The 8905-nt window shown below is 39.7% G+C and overlaps 1 long non-coding RNA gene across 1 annotated transcript; it reads left to right on the forward strand.

Moving 5' to 3' along the window:
- Positions 1 to 8293, forward strand: LOC123043146 (uncharacterized). The gene is made up of 4 exons (XR_006419037.1): positions 1 to 1120; positions 6924 to 7042; positions 7127 to 7570; positions 7790 to 8293. It is a non-coding gene; the product is annotated as an uncharacterized lncRNA (long non-coding RNA).
- Positions 8294 to 8905: the final 612 nt, after the last annotated feature.

An 8905-nucleotide genomic window follows, 5' to 3' on the forward strand; every position in this document is an offset into this window, starting at 1 on the left:
TTCTCACACATCTCCATCTCCGCTCGCCCCTCTCTTTTTGTATCCAGGCTTTAGCGAGCACCATGGCTTCCCCGGCGAGCCTGTCACCGGCAGGGCCCCATCTGCTCCTCTTTTTCATCCCTCTTCGACGAGATTTCTCTTTTAGGTTGCTTAGCTCGTCGGCCCTTTCCATCCCCGCTCCAACGACGACCCACTATCCCCACAGATACTAGAGATGGACCGACGGCGGCGGACGGAGGAGAATGACGCCGGGAGAGCTGCAGCCGGCCACGCGGGAGCTGCAACCGGCGGACAGAGGAGCTACAACGGGCAGGCGACGGGCGGTGACCACGGCCAACCAAGGCAACTGGAATCAACCTCCAATTTTGCTACTACTGGTGTTTCGGTTTGCTACTCTGGCGTTTTGGTTTGCTACTACCAGCGCCTAATTTTACATTTTTGCTATAATCGTTTATTTTCTTGCTGGAACCAGCACCATTTTTTGTTACTATGAGTGTTTTTAGTTCGCTTGAACCAGCGTCCATCTTTTGAAATTTTTGCTCCCACTAGCGTTTTGGTTTGCTGGAACGAGCTTTATTTTTCGCTACCACCGGAGTTTTTGAATTGCTGGAACAGCGTTCAATTTTGACAATTTGTTCTACCACCATTTTTTTATTTGATGGAACCAACATCAGTTTTTGCTGCCACCGTTGTTTGGATGCGAACCAGGGCGTCATCGCCACGGATTCTGAAGGTGGGCGAGGAGGGAGGGATGGGCAGTAGCGGAGAAGGGCGAGCGCCGGCGGTGAGTCGACGGCGATGGGATGTGACGTGCATGCGCAATTCAGAGGAGGGGGAGGGGCCCGCCATGGCCCCCTTGTTTTCTTTCTTAGATTCACGTGCGGTGCAAGAAATACGGAGAGGAACGGGCCCCATCTAACGACTATGCGGGAGTCAATCAGACGGCTAGCGCATGACCGGCCCAAACTTGGGACGGTGCACCGGCGCCTAGCACTCGCCTTCAATCAAGCAGCCATGGATAATGGATAGTTGGGAGATTTTGACGCACTTAATTTTCACACGACTCCTTTCAGCCCCACAAGAGAAGTTGTCATTCTTAATATTAAAACGGTATCCCAAGGTAAACTTTAACATCTAATTTCAATCGTAGCATATATTTATCAAATAAAAAATTAAATATTTTGGAAGTACTTTTTTTCTGAATAGTTTGGATTGCTTACCACATGTGTCACATGGTTTTTGGAAGTACATTTTGCGATACAGATGTGCATACGATTTGTAAATATATAATTTGCATTTATCTATATATAAAAAGTGCTTGACGGGTTATCAAAAAAAAATATAAATAAGCTAGAAATTACCACATTAATTAGAAACATCTGGTCGTTGATTTGGTGGACCCATAACTTAAAAGACGTAATTACGGATTAGACCTAAGACCTCTCAAAAAGAGAAACAACGAAAAAAAGTGCTTGACGGGTTATCAGAAAAAAGATAGATAAGCTAGAAATTACCACATTAATTAGAAACATCTGGTCGTTGATTTGGTGGACCCATAATTTAAAAGACACAATTAACGGATTAGATCTAAGACCTTTTAAAAAGAAAAACCACTGAAAAGAAAAAGACCGCAGAAACTAGGACTTCCCTAAAAAAATAGAGAGGCGTGGGTTATGTTTTCCTTTGCTAGACTAGGACTCTTTCCTTGCAAGACTAGGGCTCTTAGAAAATGCTAGCGTGGCGTGGGGCCAATGCTTTTTTACGTGCATGCATATGCATTTCTCTTAGTATATGGATGCATGCAAAAAACAAATACACGGCTGGCCGTCCAGGCGTGAGCTTCTATGTTCACACATTACGGACACTACGTTTCATACTTGCATCATGTATGTATTCAATCATTAAGGAGCTAGATCTGAGATATAAACTTTTTCCTTGGCGAATCTATACATGGACGAGAATCTATACCTCCATATGTTGGACGAATTGGACGCTCGTACATGGACGAAACCATGCGCATGCTTAGACTTCGAGGAGCTAGATCTGAGATATAAATATTTTTCCTGGCGCTCATCCATACATGAACGAGAATCTATACCTCCATATGGTGGACAAGTTGGACGCCCATACATGGACGAAACAATCCATCCACGCACATGCCCAGTCTTTGATCGCTTTGATGCAGTTAGCGAAAGCAAGAGAAGCTGCCGTTCCATCACAACCAGGCAGCCCGACTAGAATCAATTACTTCGTATGTGCCTAGCACATGGTTACACACGTGGCTCTCTACCCATTTATCATTTATGATCAAGTATGATGCACACATAAAAGCTATCGTAAACTTGCCTCATGCACACAGCTAAGAGCTAGGTACAGTAGACATGTACGTGACATGTCTTCTATCTATTGCTCCATCTATTTATGTATTATATAACAATTTTTTTATGGTCGTGAACTATGTGAAACAAGAGCTGTGTATCAATAATAGATATGTGTTATTTTGCAAGAAAAAAAAAGCATAGATATGTTCTTATGAAACCATGCAAGGAATACATGATGTGTTGTACAAATTTTTAGTTGTATGGAGTATAAATATGAATGAAACTCGTACATTTTTTTGTTCGATATGATAGAATTCTAAGCAAACTGGCCCAAATGTAGTAGTGAAGTGGAGGAAGCAACCAGTATACTGAACATTCTCAAGCCCGAACTGCTACATTTGAAAGTCAGAGGAATATACATTTTTTTACAAAAAAAAATTATTTCCCAAAAGTTTCATAGATTCCTTTCACAATTAGTAGATGAATATCGGCTAATTGTTTAAAATATATCTATTTTCATGTGTGCACCTTACACAAACAGGCAGCGGCCGAATAAAACACAACAGCATGAAGCATTTTGGCTTGCATGGCCATCAGCATGGCGCGCACAATGGTTTTTTCCTCGCTTAGGCATAGCTTTGGTCTCATATGACTTTGGTATTTGCTAGCGTGTTTGTGTGTGTGTGCATTGGGAGTTGGTTGTGTGCATCCTAGCTGTGCAGAGGCCGGGTGTGTGCTCATTGTGTTTGTATCTTCTTGATGCTTCATTTTGAGTCAATAAAATCCATCCTTTATCGAAAAAGCATGGCGCGCACAAGGGATTGTGTGGCTGAGCATACGGCGGGGGTGCTGGTCACGCCATATGATCGGCAAGCACATGTTCAGGGCGGTAAGTTTCCCTTTTTTTTGATACTATAGTACCATATGAAATCATGTGATTGAGAATTAAACAACAAATTTACAATATAAATAGCTTATTGCTTTGATAACATGGTATATTTTTACATTGTGTATTTGTGTGGAATCTAAAATATTTTTAAATGAGAGGTAAAAATTTACAATATTGATTCTAAAATAGTTTTCCGTACAGTTTTTCGTAAGAAGTTTATAGATATTTTCCATCAGCAAATATCGATCTCAGAATCAAATATATCATATTATTACATCCCATTTGTCAATCACATTTTAGCCTAAAATGACCACATCCAATCGATCTAACTTTGTGTTTAATCTACCTTTAGATTAATTACAAAACCGTTTTACCCTTTTTCTAGGATGATGTTATTGCTTATGTTAACAACACACTATTGCGAGGTAACATTTTATAATTAAAAAATCAGACTAATTTTCCTTTACACTTCTCCATTGGAATATTTTTGATTTCATGCTCAACCTTGGAGATCTCAGTTTCCAATGTAATACTTTTATATAGCAAGTTTGAGCCACGTACTAGGCCATAGTACTAACAAATAGTTCACTTACAAATGTATTTTTTACACCAAATAATGATCTACTTGTCCCTTTATGTTTTTCCCTACTAAACTTTGATGAGAGCGTGTTGTCTTTGCTCATCGGAAATGCATGTTGTCTTAGTATTACAATCATTATTGTACACTGTGTTATTAATTAATATAGTATCCTAGAGCTTTAACTGCACCCACCTTATCTGAGCACTTCTCGGTAAATCCATAGATGCATTATTGACTTGGTAATTAAGTTGCAGTTTCCCTATAATGCATGAGTTAGCAACAAATAGTAGGATATAGATAATATAATAACTAAGATTCAACTATTATAAATCTAAGTTTACATACAATTTGCATACCTATATTTGTGTATGGACACAGTTAAACAAAAACAATGGTGTATGAATAACTTTATATTTCTCTTCTTCATTGCAAGCATATTTGGCAAGCTATATAATGTCCAATAGTTTTTTTTCCTGCTCCTACATATCCTAATCTAGCATTAAATATGCTTCCCCTCTTGCTTATCCAATAGTGTGAAATCTTGTGGTATGTTTAGTTGTTTAAAAAGAGGGGTATGCAATGTTTCTCCTATTTTCTTGAATTGTTGAGCAACCTCTCAAAAATATGTTACGGTATTTCTTTTATAGATGATATTGTGTACATTATATACCTGAGTGTCATATATGATTAATGAGCTTAGCAAGGCTCCTCATAAAATTTTAGGTATTGCTTATTCTCCTACCTTTATTATTTGTATCATTTGTGTGTGTTCTGTATTCTTTGAACTACGAGACCCGGTAAGTTATTTGAAAAGGCGGTAATCCAATATTTTATTCTCTTATTTTTTTAAATACTGAGAACATGATAGAAAAACGTGTTCAAGCATAGTTTTTTTTCAGAGAGATGATGTCATACAGAGTACACACTTGAGATTTATGATATCTAAAACAGTTAGTGAGACCGATCAACATATTTGATGTATTGTGTATTCTCCTTTGTTTCTCATTTCTATTGTGTGCCTTTTTTATTGCGATGCAGCCAATTTAGTCATGGTCGCTTAGACAGGTCATGCAATCACAAATGAACAATTATATGTCTAGAAATTGTTAGATTCTCCAGGATTGCATCGGCCTATTGTGGATTAAAATAATACTGGTACTTGTGAAAAATAATAAGACCAAAAATATCTTAATGTCTTTTAAAATGTGCACATTATTATTATGTTTTCATTTAGAGAACAGATAACTTAATGAATAAAATGCTATCCGCACACAGTAAATGATAAATGGACAGAATATATATTAATAAAAAGCAGTACTAAGATAGAACTAAAAAGCAGTACTAAGATAGAACTATGTTCACAGAAGTCTTAACTTTGCAAAAGTGATCACATATTGTTCCAATTGTTTTTAGAAAAATCAGACAGTATGTCGTTACTATTAAACTTTAAAAATTATAGCCCGCACGACGAGCGGGCCACTTTGCTAGTTTTCTGAAAGATACCGGAGTCATATAAATCTGTAATTAAAACAGACCTCGAATTTGGCTTACTTTAAACTCAGTTTGTGTTGGCCCGAACCAGCCTAAAATGATCCAAGCTTGAACTTGCACTCGAGCTGCTTAAATAAAATCTGCATCATCTACATCATCTAGCATTTTCTAATATTGTAAAAAAGTTGAACCCACACACTACACCTGCCATGATATCATGAAAAGTCTCATAGGTTCCAGACAACACTATTTTTCTAAATAGAAAACAATTTTACATAATTATAATTAAATTGTGAGTTTCAATTTTGACATATCACTACTAGGGAAAAGCCTATACACAGAATCTTATCAGCAACGCGCTTTAAAATAAGGCGCTGCTGCTAATTAGCAGTAGCGAGCTGGAGCTTAACTCGCTGCTGAAATAAGTATAGCAGTAGCGCGCCCACCCAAAGACGCGCTACTGCTATAATTCCCACGAGGCCGCCGCGAGGCTAGTTATAGAAGAAACGCGTTATAACTACGAGCGCTACTGCTACGTAGCATAGTAGCAGCGCATTTCTCCAATAAGCGCTACTGCTAAGTTTACTACAAAAATTTAGTCCCACCTCGCTCCGTGAAGAGAGTTTCTACCACCTTAAATATGTTACTTTTCAAGCTTTGGCAAGCACTTGGTCTTCATTGAACTCTATGTGTAGAATTTGTGGTTGCAATATGAGTCTTCACCGGTTCCTAAACCGGTGAGGACTCATATTGACAAATCAGATTGTACACAAAAAGATCGTTGATGATCAATGTATTTTTGATACATTGAACTAAGTCTTTTTTTACATGCTGACACATAGCAGTAGCGCTTCTTTGTGAAAGGCGCTGCTGCTAGGTAGTTTAGCAGGAGCGTCTTTCTCTATAACGCGCTACTGCTAAGCCATTCCATCTCCCACCCCCTCTCCTCTATCCAATCCACTCACAGTCACAGTCACTCACTGGATCCCCTCTCAATCCCCCGCATCGGTCCTCCCCCGCGCCGGTCCTCCACCGTCGCCCCTCCTCCCTCTGCGCCGTCGTCACCTCCTCCTCCTTGCTGGACTCGGTACCGGCCTCCTCCTCCGTCCTCCCTCCACTCGCCGCTGGCCGGCCCCTCCTCGCTTCGCCTTCCTCCTCGGTCCTCCCTCCACTGGCCGCCGGCCGGCCCCTCCTCGCTCCGCCTTCCTCCTCCATCCTACTCTCTTCTCCCTCCTCGAGTCGCCCCTCCTTCTCCCTCCTACCTGCTACATTTTGATTTAGTAGGCTAGTTCATATGCAACATTTTGATTTAGTTGATATGATTTAGTTGATTTAGTAGGCTAATTGATTTAGAACATTTTGATTTAGTTGATTTAGTAGGCTAGTTCATTTAGTTGATTTAGTATGCACCATTTTATTGTTATTTTTTCTGTACATGGATAGGTACGTAGTTGCTTTTGTTTTTTTAATAAGTTACTTTTTGGCAAAATGTAGGTGGTACCTTGTCATCTAATATGTTACTAGATCTTAGGATTATAATTGTCCATCAAATTGCTTCTCGCGGAAGAACCAAAAATATCACATGCTACTGTTTTTCTTTCCTGTGAAGTGGATCGTTAATCCTTTGCTCATATTGCTTTAGGAAAAATGATGCCACCACCACCACCACTATTTCGATTGTGCAAGTCAAGGTGCGCCAGCAGCCTTGCAACTGGCAAGCTGTTCGGCATCTACTTCCAGCCGAGTTTTCGTCATGCGGTGGTAAGAAATTAGATGAAATGTAATAACTATTTTATTTTTAGTGTTGGCATTACTGCATTGTGTCATTTCGCTTATTTTACTCAGATCGTCCCATGCAATGTGAGGTTGAAATTCAACAAGCTGACAGGAGACACTGTGACATTTGAGGCTCCTCGGGGGCCGTACACTATGGAGGTCAAGAAAGGACGCAATATGTCGTAGATTGGAGGAGATGGTTGGGCCCGTTTCGTCGCTCGCATGCGTCTTACTGGGGGTGAGTTGATCAGCTTCTCCTTCAGAGCAGAAGGACCCAAGCTGGCTATCATTTATCTCAACCTAGTGGAAGATGATGAAGATGATCAAGATAATGAGGACCCACTCGATGAAGATGATGAGGATCCACTTCATGAAGCCATCGTAGCTCAAAGAACAAGGCTGAGCGAGGAGGAGGTGTCCAACCTGTGGGACATAATTCCGCCACGTGCTGACTTTGTCGGGGTGCCATTCGTGACCCGCCTGACAAATACCATGGTTGATCGACATGATATGGTATGTTATGCTTACAAATGCAAATTATCCGATGAAATACTTAGTGTACAGTCCAATGATATGGTATGTTGTGTGGAATCTAGTCGATGATATGTTTTAGTGTAGAGTTCGATCACATGCTTATTAGTGTAAAATCTAAAGAAACTATTAATAGTGTAGATAATCCATATGTATTTATTTGCGAGGATATTTATTAATTGATATGTTTTTCTTATTCAGAAATTGGCAAAGAGCATATCTGTGAGTTATGGTATCGAGCCTGATGAAGAAGGCTCAGCTGGACTACGCATTACTGCAAGGGGCTTCGTCACAACCTGTACTTACCGCGTGGACACGGATGGTCGCACACACTTAAACTCGGTTGGGTGAAAGAAATTCCTCGATGGCAAGAATCTTCGTGCTGGACAGGCCATCCTAATTACTATCAGGAACACCAACCGCCCAGACTTGAGGATGATGATTGTCTTCGATATCATCTAGAACTATATATGTGTAATTTGGAACTACATATGATGGTTATCTAGTATGATGGTTATCTAGTATGATGGTTATCTAGTATGATGATGATTGTCTTCGATATCATCTAGAACTACATATGTGTAATTTGGAACTACATATAGTACTCCCTTCGTTCCAAATTACTCATCGTGGTTTGAACTAAAACCACGACGAGTAATTTGGAACGAAGGGAGCACTACCCAGTAATGGTTTATGAATTTGATATCTAGTAGCAGTACCTAGCATCTAGTATCTGAAAGGGAAACTGAAAGGGAAAGGGGTACGGGGGAAAATGATGAAAGATATAGCAGTAACGAGGGACTGCGAAATCGCTACAGCTAAGTAATAGTAGCGCGTTCGGAAAAAGCGCTGCTATAAGTTAGCTGTAGCGCCTTATTAGTAGCGCGGCCACCCGCGCTGCTGATAGCATCAAAACCCGCGCTACTACTAGGGTTTTCCCTAGTAGTGTATAATTATATTTGGAAGTACCATAAATTTTTTCATTAAATACCTTAATTATAATTTTATTCCAATCTTTCAAGATTAATTTCAAAATGTATAGTTCCAATTCAAATTTGAATTATATCTAATTATATTCACATTTATTAATGCAATGTCTCAAATATAGCAAATAATGAAACCTACAATGTTCAAATAATTTTCCATACAATAAAAACGTCACAAAACACTAACATAATAAAATATAAAACATGAAATTCAACAAAATACCTACATGTTTGAGCAGTGGCGGGCAAAGGATGGCGCTTGCCACTGGTATACCTCCAACCACTGTTGATCTAACTACCAGTGGCAGGCAAGTGTGTGGTATCCGCGACT

The sequence above is a fragment of the Triticum aestivum genome, chromosome 2B (genome assembly GCF_018294505.1).
Source record: "Triticum aestivum cultivar Chinese Spring chromosome 2B, IWGSC CS RefSeq v2.1, whole genome shotgun sequence".
Classification (NCBI taxonomy): Eukaryota; Viridiplantae; Streptophyta; class Magnoliopsida; order Poales; family Poaceae; genus Triticum; species Triticum aestivum.